The following is a 12,676-nucleotide window of genomic DNA, read 5'->3' on the forward strand; positions in this document are numbered from 1 at the left end:
GTGTCCATTAATCTTAAGAAACATGGTTTTGACTAAAGTAGCCATATACATTTTCTGAGTTTTGGTTCTTGCTTGAGAGATGCCTACGCCTTTACTGCTTAGGATATGTAGCAGAACACACAGGGTTTAGAAATTAGAGGGTGGAGATAGTGGGAGGTGTCAAAACATAAACGTATTTTAATGCCTCTTCAGTTTGAGACACACGAAGTTTTAAGTATTGAAAAGAAGAAAGTCTAGAAATTGTTTGAAATGTGAGTATGCCACTAATATTTCTTGGTATCAGTTTTCCTTAGTAAAATGAGGTGTAGGTACAATTATTTAAAGATATGTTCTAAATGTGAGATTGTGTGACCTTGTTGGAGAAAACAGTAGAATTAAAAGAAAAATACTAAGTCGGGAAGAAGAGGATTTAGGATACTGTAGTATCATAGATGCTGAAAGAGAATAGTTTCCAGGAGTAGCGAACACTGTGATAATGTAGGAGAGCAGGAACTGAAGAAAGACTGTTGGATCTTGTGAAGCAGTGTGGTATCATGGAGGATGTTTTGATTAATCCTACCCTGCCTTTATCTTTGATTTATCCTAATTCATTTAACCTCTGATGCTTCTAAAAAGTGGAAGCAGTGATGTTACAAATTTGTGTAATTTACAAGCATTTTCACATTTTTTATCTTATTCTCTTAGAAGTCTTTCACACATCAGGGATGATAGATAGCCCTTGTCTTGATTGCAGAAGCTGAGGCCAAGAGGCATTAAATGTTTTATCTATCTGAGGGCACACAGCAAGTAAGAGCCAGACTGGAGGATGCTTTGAAGGGTTTCTGACAGGCATGTTTTTTAAGATCCTTTTAATAGTCTCACCTTCTTAAACTGGTGGTTACAAGGTACACATGGCATAATGACTGCGGGCATTCTTTGGAAAACGCAATGCCCTACATAAATACAAAGTCATCAGGCTAATTTAGTAGTTTCTCAGTTATTGAACATTGATCTTGCAATGATTTGGCTCTTGGGGAGTTTATATCTGGGGTATTTTTCAGACTCTTCAGATGTGTCAGTAATTTGAGCTGCCTTATTAACAGTGGTCTCCTCATGCCTATTGTACAATTCATGCCTAGCTAATAACACAGACATACTTTTCCTAAACCAGGTCAAGTGTCTATTATCAACCAAATTTACTGAACCCAGTGCCTGTAATCCCAGCACTTTGAGAGGCCAAGGCGGGTGTATTGCCTGAGGTCAGGAGTTTGAGACCAGCCTGGTCGACATGGTGAAACCTCATCTCTACTAAAAATACAAAAATCAACCAGGCATGGTGACACATGCCTGTAGTCCCAGCTGCTCGGGAGGCTGAGGCAGGAGATTAGCCTGAACCTGGGAGGCAGAGGTTGCAGTGAGCCAAGATTGTGCCACTGCACTCCAGCCTGGGTGACAGAGTAAGACTCCATCGCAGAGGGGAAAAAAAAAAAAAAAAAAAAAAAGCTCCTTCAGATGGATGGGTTATACTGTTTTATAGGAAAACAATGACCTGAGACCTTAATCAGATACTTTGACCTATGGTTAAGAATTTAGGCTAATTTCAGTGTTGCCAAAGATTAGCATTTCTTTCCAAATTTACATTTAATGTGGGATAGTAATTAAACTATTCCTTCTTAACTCTTGGAAATCTCTGGATTAAGGGTTTGTTTTCAGGTAAAAGTAGATATTTAATTAGGAGCCAGTTTACTCATTGTTATATTTGATATTTTAGGGTGTTCACCACAAGGTGTCAATGTTATTCCTTAACTGGCATTTGAAATTTTATTTATTTTACAATTTTGGGGTGAGAAAAGTGGGGGACTAAAATGGAGTATAAAGCAACGTTGTAAATGATAAATAAGCATTCATTTTTTGAGTTAACTAAAAAAATCTTACTATGATTCCTTCTAGGTTAAAGAATACAGGCTTAGTAGATAGCTTTCTAATAGGCTTACTAGGTAGCTTTCTCCTTTTGTTTCTGTTTTTTTAAAAAATCCTATTGATAGGGAATTACTGAAAGATTGTAAAGAGAGGAGGAGTAAATGACATAGTCAGGCTTGCAATTTAGAATTCTAACCATGGTGTCAGTGTGGAATAGACCTGAGGGATGAGCCTGGAAGCAATGATTCCTGTCTAATCTTACCTGTTCTCTGACTGAGAGATTATTTTTACTGTTAAAAAAACTCATTTTTTGGTTGTTTTTTCTTTTATACTTTTTCAAAGAGGTAACTCTGTTATAGTAAGAAAAGTAGTAATTCTGGTTTTTTTTTCTAGTATAGTTTTTATTGTTTTTTTCCCCTTCTCCTTTAGAAATATCCTGCTTTTGCCAGTTTAATAAGTGGAAGTATGGTGGAAAAATAAAGGGCTTTGGTCCTTCACCTAAATTCCAGTCCTAAAACTGCCATATGTAGGTAGACTGGATGCAAGACTTTGCATCAGCTTTTTGTATACCTTAGTCTGCTTTTGTAAAATGGGGCTAATATTTGTCTCTTCTATTAGGAATATTGTTAGAATTAAATAAGGTAAAATATTTGAAAGATCTTAGGACAGTTACTGGCATATAGTAGACATTCAATAAATGTTAGTTTTCTTCTTCCTCTTTACTTACCCTGTCTTGGAATTGGCTTTCTCCTTTAAGCCAGTATTCCTTTTCCTTGTTACCACTAGCTTTTCCACCTTTCAGCGTAATTTCCCTTTCTCTCCCTACCATTCTGGTGTTTTCCATATCTGCTTTTATAACTGCATGATGGATTCTTTTTGCTCACTGCCCAGAAAAGTCAATGCATTGAGAACAGGTTTTACAGCAAAGAAAGAGTTTGATTATCACAGGACCAGCCAAGTGGAAGGATGGGAGATAATTCTCAGATCTGCTTCCTCAGAATTCACAGGCTACAGTGTTTCAAGGATAGTTTGGTAGGCAGGGGTCTAGGAAATGGGGAATCCTGATTAGTTGGGTTGGGGCTAAAATCATAGGGGGTCTAAGCTGTCTTCTTGTGCCACGTTAGTTCCTGTGTGGGGGTCATAAGACCAATTGAGCCAGTTTCTTGATATGGGCTACCTATTTGACACCAGCTGGTCCATCAGAATTCAGAGTCTGAAAAATACCTCAAGCACCAGTCTTAGGTTTTATGATAGTGATGTTATCTATGGGAGCAATTGGGAAGGCTACAAACCTTGTGACCTCTGGGTACATGACTCCTGAACCATAATTTTACAAAGGTGGTTTCAGTCCCTGAGTCATAAGGAGGAGGTTACTTTCGGGAAGGGACTGTTTTCATCTTTATTTTAAAGTTAAACTATAAATTAATTCCTCCCATAGTTAGCTTGGCCTATGCCCAGGAATGTACAAAGACAGTTTGTGAGGCTAGAAGCAAGATGGAGTCAGCTACTCCATGTTCATTGATTTCTGTCACTCGTAATTTTTACAAAGGTGGTTTTACTTTCAAAGTTGCTTTTATTAATTCTAAACAGTCATAATAAAATATATTTAACATGTGTATGTCTTTTCTCCTTAATGACATTGAAATCTTCTTGAAGGAAAGGGTTATTTCTTCTGGCTGTATTTCTCCTCTCCGTCTACCTTACCAACACTTCTTGGTTAATTGTTGGAGTTCCTTTGGCTTGTGAGCTTACTAGGGCTCTTCTGTATTACTCTTTTTCCCTAGGTACTCTCTTGTGTTACTAAAGCTACAACTAACACATCTACATGTTAATACCTCTTCAGTCTGTATCTCTAGCTCTACCTCTCTTTTGGATTTCCAGTCTGCATTTTCCAGCAACCAAGGATATTTGTACTTTTTTGTCCTTGAGGAACCTCAACCTCGAAGTTGTCTGGAGCCACACTCATCAGTTTAATACTCCTCTTCCTTTTCTTTTCCCTGGTTTGTCTCGTGGTATTATCATCATCCTAGTCTCCCAAGCTAGTAATCTTAGTCATTTTTGGTTTCGCTAATTTTTCTTCCCTTAGTGATAGATATTGTTGATGATAAACCATATTGATTCTTTGGTGAGATGTCTCATCTGTTGATCCTTCTTTGTTTTTAATCTGTATTTTACTAGACTGTTTCCTGATCTCCTAGATGAAGAAATTAAGGCACAAAGTAGTTAAGTAACTTCACCAAGGTCACACAAACTAGTGTTAGAACCTGTATTCAAACCCAGGCAGTCTAGCTCCAGAGGCTATCATGTAAACTAGTGTATCTTAAATCCTTACAATCTTTTACACTGCTGCTAGAGTGATCTTTTAGAAGATACATGGGCCGGGCATGGTGGTTCCATGCCTGTAATCCCAGCACTTTGGGAGGCCAAGACAGATGGATCACGAGGTCAGGAGATCGAGACCATCCTGGCTAACACAATGAAACCCCGTCTCTACTAAAAATACGAAAAAAAAAAAATAGCTGAGCGTGGTGGTGGGCACCTGTAGTCCCAGCTCCTTGGGAGGCTGAGGCAGGAGAATGGCGTGAACTCAGGAGGTGGAGCTTTCAGTGAGCCGAGATCGCGCCACTGCACTCCAGCCTGGGCGACAGAGCCAGACTCAGTCTCAAAAAGAAAGAAAGAAAGAAAGAAAGAAAGAAAGAAAGAGAGAGAGAGAGAGAGAGAGGAGAGGGGGAGAGAGAGAGAGAGAGAGAGAGAAAGAAAGAAAGAAAGAAAGAAAGAAAGAAAGAAAGAAAGAAGAATTTTCTTACTCGCTGGGCTTAGAAAGCTTTGATAGATTATATACAGGATAAGGTTCACACTTCTTAATGTGGTATTCAAGGGACATTTTGCAATACATGCCCTTAGGGACCATGGTCTTTATTTCAAAGTCCTCCCACTCCCTACTTGTATAATCAATAACTATCATTTATGGAGTGCTTACTGTGTTATAATTAGTTCTTCATTGTCTGATTTTTCCCTCCACTCCTATCAACACCCCCAAACTGAGATTGCCTTTAGGCAAGAATCCTTGTTTTATTAGTCTTTGTATTAGCCCTATGGCAGTGTGTATCATATATATGTTAAGCAGATAATAAATGCCATTTCTGTTGATCAAATTGAACTATTGTTCGGGTTACTAGAGGACTAAAGTTTTGTTTTTTCTAATGGTTTCCATCTGGTAAAATGAGAGTTGTAAAACATTTCTAGGCTAATATTTAAAAGGTGTTGAAAATGCAATCAGGTCTGTGAGCCTTCAGCTGCTTCTTTCTTTCAGCCCCTGCTCTCCACACAATATCTGGTGAGATTTTCAGGATTTCGTGACTTTTAATCCAACTCTTTCTATGAGTGTTCTGGGAAGACCTTTTTGTGGCTCTCTGGAAGCAAATTCTGCTTCTCCCACTTTGCTAGAAAGTACTTTCAACTATAAAATTCCAATTTTAACAGGAAAATGCTCACAACCAATAAATTATCAATAGCATAGTGTTTAGAGATGGGATGAGAAGTATAAGGTATAGGCATGGGCAAGGACTTCATGTCTAAAACACCAAAAGCAACGGCAACAAAAGCCAAAATTGACAAATGGGATCTAATTAAATTAAAGAGCTTCTGCACAGCAAAAGAAACTACCATGAGAGTGAACAGGCAACCTACAGAATGGGAGAAAATTTTTGCAATCTACTCATCAGACAAAGGGCTAATATCCAGAACCTACAAAGAACTCAAACAAATTTACAAGAAAAAAACAAACAACCCCATCAAAAAGTGGGCAAAGGATATGAACAGACAGTTCTCAAAAGAAGACATTCATACAGTAGCCAACAGACACATGAAAAAATACTCATCATCACTGGCCATCAGAGAAATGCAAATCCAAACCACAATGAGATACCATCTCACACCAGTTAGAATGGCGATCATTAAAAAGTCAGGAAACAACAGGTGCTGGAGAGGATGTGGAGAAATAGGAACACTTTTACACTGTTGGTGGGATTGTAAACTAGTTCAACCATTATGGAAAACAGTATGGCGATTCCTCAAGGATCTAGAACTAGAAGTACCATATGACCCAGCCATCCCATTACTGGGTAAGGATTATAAATCATGCTGCTATAAAGACACATGCACACGTATGTTTATTGTGGCACTATTCACAATAGCAAAGACTTGGAATCAACCCAAATGTCCATCAGTGACAGACTGGATTAAGAAAATGTGGCACATATACACCATGGACTACTATGCAGTCATAAAAAAGGATGAGTTTGTGTCCTTTGTAGGGACATGGATGCAGCTGGAAACCATCATTCTCAGCAAACTATCGCAAGAACAGAGAACCAAACACCGCATGTTCTCACTCATAGGTGGGAACTGAACAATGAGATCACTTGGACTCGGGAAGGGGAACATCACACCCCCGGGCCTATCATGGGGACGGGGGAGGGACTGCATTGGGAGTTATACCTGATGTAAATGACGAGTTGATGGGTGCTGACAAGTTGATGGGTGCAGCACGCCAACATGGCACAAGTATACATATGTAACAAACCTGCACGTTATCCACATGTACCCTAGAACTTAAAGTATAATAATAATAATAATAATAATAAAAGAAAAATAAATAAATAAATGGTATGCAAAAAAAAAAAGAATTATAAGGTATAACTTTGTTTATTATCTTTAAATTATGGATATGATAACCAACTGTTAGGCTCCGGGAAGAGTTTTTTTTTTCCTCCCTGCCTAATGGACTCTAAGTGGTAATTGCAGTTAGACAGAATACAGCTAAGAACCCAACTGTAAGCAGACTTTACAGAGTTTATGTACTAAAACTCGTGTACTTTCTTTTCATAGTAGAGACTAGGCTCTTACCCGGTTTCTGTATGCTTATTTTAAGTAAGTTAGGGGAGGAATTAAGAGGATTACCGTTAAAATAGACACACTGACAGCAAGAAGCGAAAGCTGATAGTTTGCTCTGTTTGTGGTATACTCTGATTCTGGAATATAGCTGAGTGATAAATCATATTAGCTACTGCCCTACCTTTGTAGTCACTGTGTTTGGATTCTTAAACAGCCCTGTCTCACTACTTCTTGTAAAAAGAGAGAGGGGGAGAAACAGTTCAATTGTAAGGAGGGGCCGACTAAAGAAAAAAACATAGCTAGCCAACTCCTGTGCGTGTGCTTGGCCCAAGCACATCTCTATATTGCATTTTATAACTCAGGTTACTCACGAGAATTATGAGTGCACTGTCTTAGTTTTTAATAATGCCGTCTCCATTTAACAGATGAGGAAGCAGGCTTTGAATGGTGAGAAGATTTGCCTGGGCCACAGGCTGGTTAAGTGTGGAAGCAGGTCTGAAGAAAGGTCTGCCAGGCTCCAGTGCACTTGCTGTTTTCCACTATGCCATATTGGTGTTAAATCATCAGTAAAATAGAAAACTGTAATTATGAGAGCCTTCATAAGAAAGCAAGCACATAGAAGATTTAGGAAGGTTTTCAATCAAAATGAAAAATAAAATGATTTTGGTGTTCTTTTTTTTTTTGGAGACGAAGTCTCGCTCTGTTGCCCAGCCTGGAGTGCAATGGCGCGATTTCGGCTCGCTGCAACCTCTGCCTCTCCAGTTCAAATGATTCTCCTGCCTCAGCCTCCCAAGTAGCTGGGACTACAGGCATGTGCCACCATGCCTGGCTACTTTTTTGTATTTTTAGTAGAGATGGGGTTTCACCATGTTAGCCAGGATGGTCTCAATCTCCTGACCTTGTGATCTGCCTGCATTGGCCTCCCAAAGTGCTGGGATTACAGGTGTGAGCCACCGCGCCCGGCTAATTTTGGTATTTAATGTAAGTTTTGGTGGAGCAAACTTTGTATTTATGTGTAGCAGCACATTTTATTCATCTTTATTCATCTGTCTCTACATATAATACAAATATATGTATGTATATATACATACATATGAAGACACACATATACACACACAGTTTTACAAAAGTAGGATTTAAGCAAAATATGGGAGTAATTATAGGATGAAGTCTTCTCCTTCCCCTTTCCTTGTACTTTTTGGCTTATCTTCTTTAAGCCCTTCTCCCCCATTGCGCTGCCAGAAAACCACCCAAACACAGAACACATGTCCACATGACCCCTAGTCACCCTTCACCCATGTTAACAATCTGATGTGTATCCATCTGTGTTTTTTCCCATACTCTCTCTATGTATGTCATAGATATGATTTATAGATACATGTATATATGTTTTCTATATATTTATGGTTTGTGTATATGGTTTGAATTAATTTATAAAATTAAAATTGTTTTATAAAATTGGAGTTGATACATATACTTGGGTTTCTTGTTCAATATTCTATGCATACATTCCTCTAATTCACTTTTTTAATGGCTTAATAATAGTCCATGGTGAGGCTATATCATATTTATTCAGCCACTACCGTACTGATAGGCATTTCGTATAATATTTACTCTGGCTCTGGTTTTTAATGCTTGTTTGTTTTGACAGTATGCACATTACTGAAGGAAATATTTATATACATCTATAACCTTGTTTTTATGATGATTTTGTTTCCATGGATTACATTCCCAGCAGTGGGATTTCTGAGTCAAAGTATTGTTTCAATTGTCAGAGATAATCAGGTTGTTTTCCCAAAGGGCACAAAATAAATGGCATTACTCCTTACTCCAATTCTGTGCTGGCAATGGCCATCATCAATTTTTATGATTTTTACTAATTTGATGAGTGTAAATGACACCTCAGTATTACTTCAATTTTTGTCAGCCCGGTGCAAGTACTTCATTTGAGCTACAGGTGAAATGTAACATGTTTTCTTAAACTTATTAGCTATTTATGGTATTATTCTGTGAATTTGCCTATTCATTTACTTTATCTAATTTTTTAAAATTGAGTTGCTTGCATTTTTCTCGTAAGTTTCTAAGAGTACTTGGCATTTTTTCCCAAATCTGATAATTACGTCTTGACTTATGATACCTTATACAAAAAGTTCATATTTGTTGTATTGTGTAATTCTGTTTTTTGTTTTATATTTTCTGGGCACTCTTGAGTTGAAGATGACTCTCCTATACCTTGCTTCTATAGATACTTTCTGCTGACTTTCAGATCTATATTATTTTACTTTTTAAATTAAATATTTAGTACAAATTGCAATTTATTCTTTTTTTTCTTTTAATCCAACCATCTGCACACTGATATCTAGTATAGATAGTCCATATCTTGTAAGGTAGAAATGATTTCTTCACAGATGAGTTCAGTGTGCCAGCAGCTTTCTTTTCTCACTGAATTTAAATAATGCTTTTGTAATATATTAAAAGTGCATATATATTGGGATCTATTTCTGGATTCACTCTTTTTTTGTTTATCTTATCTTTTTGTGTGTTTTGTAACTTTCAGATTGATTTAACTACAGGGGATTTTTTTGGTGTGGTCTAATATCAAGTAAGGCACGTCCTCTTGCTACTCTTTTTGATACTATTTTTGGCTATTCTCAGAACTTTATTCTTTTATGTGAACTTTAACTTATTTTATCCAACTTTAAAAGACCGGTCTTATTGGAATTTTAATCAAAATTTTTATATCAGTTGAAGTTTTACAATTATTTTGGGAAAGCTGTCATTTTATATTAGTATTCCCATCCAAGAACATGGTGTCTTTTCATTTGTTTATATTTTATTTTATTTCTTCAACAAGATTGTAGTTCTCTTTATATGGTCATTTGCCTTTCTGTTACATTTGTTCTTAAGTATGTTATAGTTTTTACAGTATTTTGTATAAAATAGGTGTTCCATTCCATTCTTGTGTGCTTATTGCTATTATAAGGAAAAGCTATAATTCTAGGAAAATCTTATTTATATTTAGTAATATATCTAATTGTTTTTATTGCAATTTTTTTTTTTAAAGGAAAGTTCTCCTTTTTTGGCATACACATTATCATCAGTAAAAGGATAGGCTTTTCTTCTCTAATGTTTATACAGATTTTCTAGTCTTACTGCATTTGCTAAACCTTCTAGAACTTTCAAAATAATGTTGAAAAGTCATGGACATTGTTACCATCCCAGTTCCTTGTTCTAATTGAAAAAGTTTAGTAGTTTGCTGTTGAGAGTATTTTCTGTTAATTTTGAAAAATATTGGCCGGGCGCGGTGGCTCATGCCTATAATCCCAGCACTTTGGAAGGCCTAGGTAGGTGGATCACCCGAGGTCAGGAGTTCAAGACCAGCTTGGCCAACATGGCGAAACCCCGTCTCTACTAAAAATACAAAAATTAGCTGGGCGTGGTGGCAGGTGCCTGTAATTCCTGAGGCAGGAGAATCACTTGAACCCAGGCGGCGGAGGTTGTGGTGAGCTGAGATCGCGCCACTGCACCCCAGTCAGGGCGACAAGAGTGAGACTGCATCTGAAAGAAAAAAAAAAGAAAAACGAATATATATATATATATATGTATATACATACATGTGTGTATATACACACACATAAAAAAACCAATATATAAAAAATATATATACACATATATATACGTCTGTGTGTGTGTATATATATATTTTACATATATATATGTTTTTCTTTTTTTTCGAGATGGAGTTTTGCTCTTGTTGCCCGTGCTGGAGTGCAATGGCTCGATCTCGACTCACTGCAACCTCCGTCTCAAAAAGGAAAATACTTTAAATAATTCTTTTTATTCACTTAATGCTTTTGTTAGGAATTGTTGCTGAATTTTTTGAAATGCCTTTCCACATTTATTAATATTATATTTTTTCTTCCTTTATCATTGTAATAAGGTATGTGGATTTCCCAGTGTTGTATTACTGACTAGTTACAGGTTATTCTTTTGATCATTACTTATAAGCAAGATTAGTTTTTAGCAGTTGTTGTGTTGTTGTTAAGGGGGGGAGGGTGTAAATTACTGTCTCTCCCAAGATGTTAAAATTGAATTGTGAAGCTTTCTATCTTATGCTATGCCCTAATCTGTAAAATGATGATAATAGCATCTGTCTCTGGATTGTTGGGAAGATTAAAGGTATTAATGTGAACTATTTAGTACAGTGCCTGAATTGTATGTGTCAGCTATCATTATCATCATTACCATCTGAAACAGATTAAATCATTTAAAAAATTTTTAGTTCTTTGAAGGTTTGTTAGGACTTAGCTAGTAAATCATCCAGTTCAGGTGCATTTTATAAGGGTAAATCTTCTTTCAATCCCTTTAGTGCTCATTGCCCTGTTCATTTTTTCCTGCTTCTCCTTGGTTTATTTTTGGCAATTTGTTTTTTGGTAGGAAGCCATCTATTTCCTTTAGATTTCCAACATTATTGCTGAAATAATGCACAAGTTTTATTTTATAATTCTTTTAATCATTTCAATAAAATTTACAGCAGATTTTCTAATTAAGACCAGAAACTACTCTAATGTGTTAGAAATGTTGTTACATTATGAACTCTTCTTGGACAGGATGCTTTCTGATGTTGAAATTGTAATAACTTTTTTCATGAAAACTAAAAGAAAATATTTCAGATACTTTTGCCTTAAAAGTGTTTCTCAGAATGAGAATGGAGAATATGGACTATATACGTTTAGGGAATTTGTATCTCTAGTTTACAATGTTGTTCCTAGCGTATAGCACCAAGCTGGCTCAGAGTGAATGCTCAGCAAATATTTGTTAAATGAATGAATGAAGACATGGGTGAAATATCCTGTTGGATAATAACTGAACCAGGTAGATTTTTTGAGGAATTTTTTAAATGGTAGATTTTTAATTACCTTTCCAAAGATGATTAGTACTAACCTTGGATATATTTTGCCACAGTTATAGTATATTTTATATATAAAATAACTTAATATTTCAGTTTGAATACAGTGCATGCTAATGAAAAACTCATGTTGAAAGCATTGTTTTTAAATTAACTGCAGTTTACTAAATGAGTAAACCAGTAGTCAGGACTTACTGATAGATCTCATAGTCTTTAACTAGGACCTCTTATAGGCAATTCATGTTACTAAGTTCATTTTCTATAGTTTACTGAATGTTCAATACAGAATGGAAATGTAATGGGGTAAGTTAAATGAGCCCTCCCCAAAACAGTGTTCAGAACTCTTGGCTTAGAGCAAAAGTCAGTTTTCAAATGTTGAAAAGGTGAATGAAGAATAAAATAGGAAGAATAAAATCAGCATAGAGAAGTAAAGCGTTCTTTGAGGGCAGTTAAGTATATGTAGTCTTCTGCCCAAGAGATGTTCTCTGTCTCTGCCTCTGTCCTTTAATTTTGGCTTGAATTCACAGGGTTACTATACTAAGACTGCTTTGTTTAAGATGTCATTGCGAATTAAGGCTTCACTGTCACATCTCTCATAGCTGCCTTGTAACTTCTACATTCCCACTGGTGCCAGGCATGTTCCAAGGCAGCATTCCAAGGTTTAGTGATTTCACCCTGATGTCTCCGCCAATAAAAATAACCAGTTACCATTAAACACCTACCCCACCCATAACTTGATTTTTACATGCCGTTTCATTAAGAAAACTTATTGACGATTTTAGGAGAATTAATACATTAAGTTTATCTGGATATCAACTGGCCCTTAGTGTAACTTTTGTTCTAAAAGTGGATGGTTCACCTTGGAAGAGAATCTGAGACTCAGCATGGTTATCTGTTGAGAGTGGACTTTGTAATAACCTTATTCCTACAGTAGATTCTTTATGACTGGAAATACTCTGTTAAAATGAGAAG

General features: G+C 36.5%; 1 protein-coding gene across 2 annotated transcripts in view; it reads left to right on the forward strand.

Annotated features, from left to right (window-relative positions):
- UVRAG (UV radiation resistance associated) overlaps nt 1–12,676 on the forward strand; it is a 330,830-nt gene that overhangs the window by 101,586 nt on the left and 216,568 nt on the right. The gene's annotated exons all lie outside the window — the stretch shown is intronic.

Source organism: Theropithecus gelada, chromosome 14 (assembly GCF_003255815.1).
Source record: "Theropithecus gelada isolate Dixy chromosome 14, Tgel_1.0, whole genome shotgun sequence".
Lineage (NCBI taxonomy): Eukaryota > Metazoa > Chordata > Mammalia > Primates > Cercopithecidae > Theropithecus > Theropithecus gelada.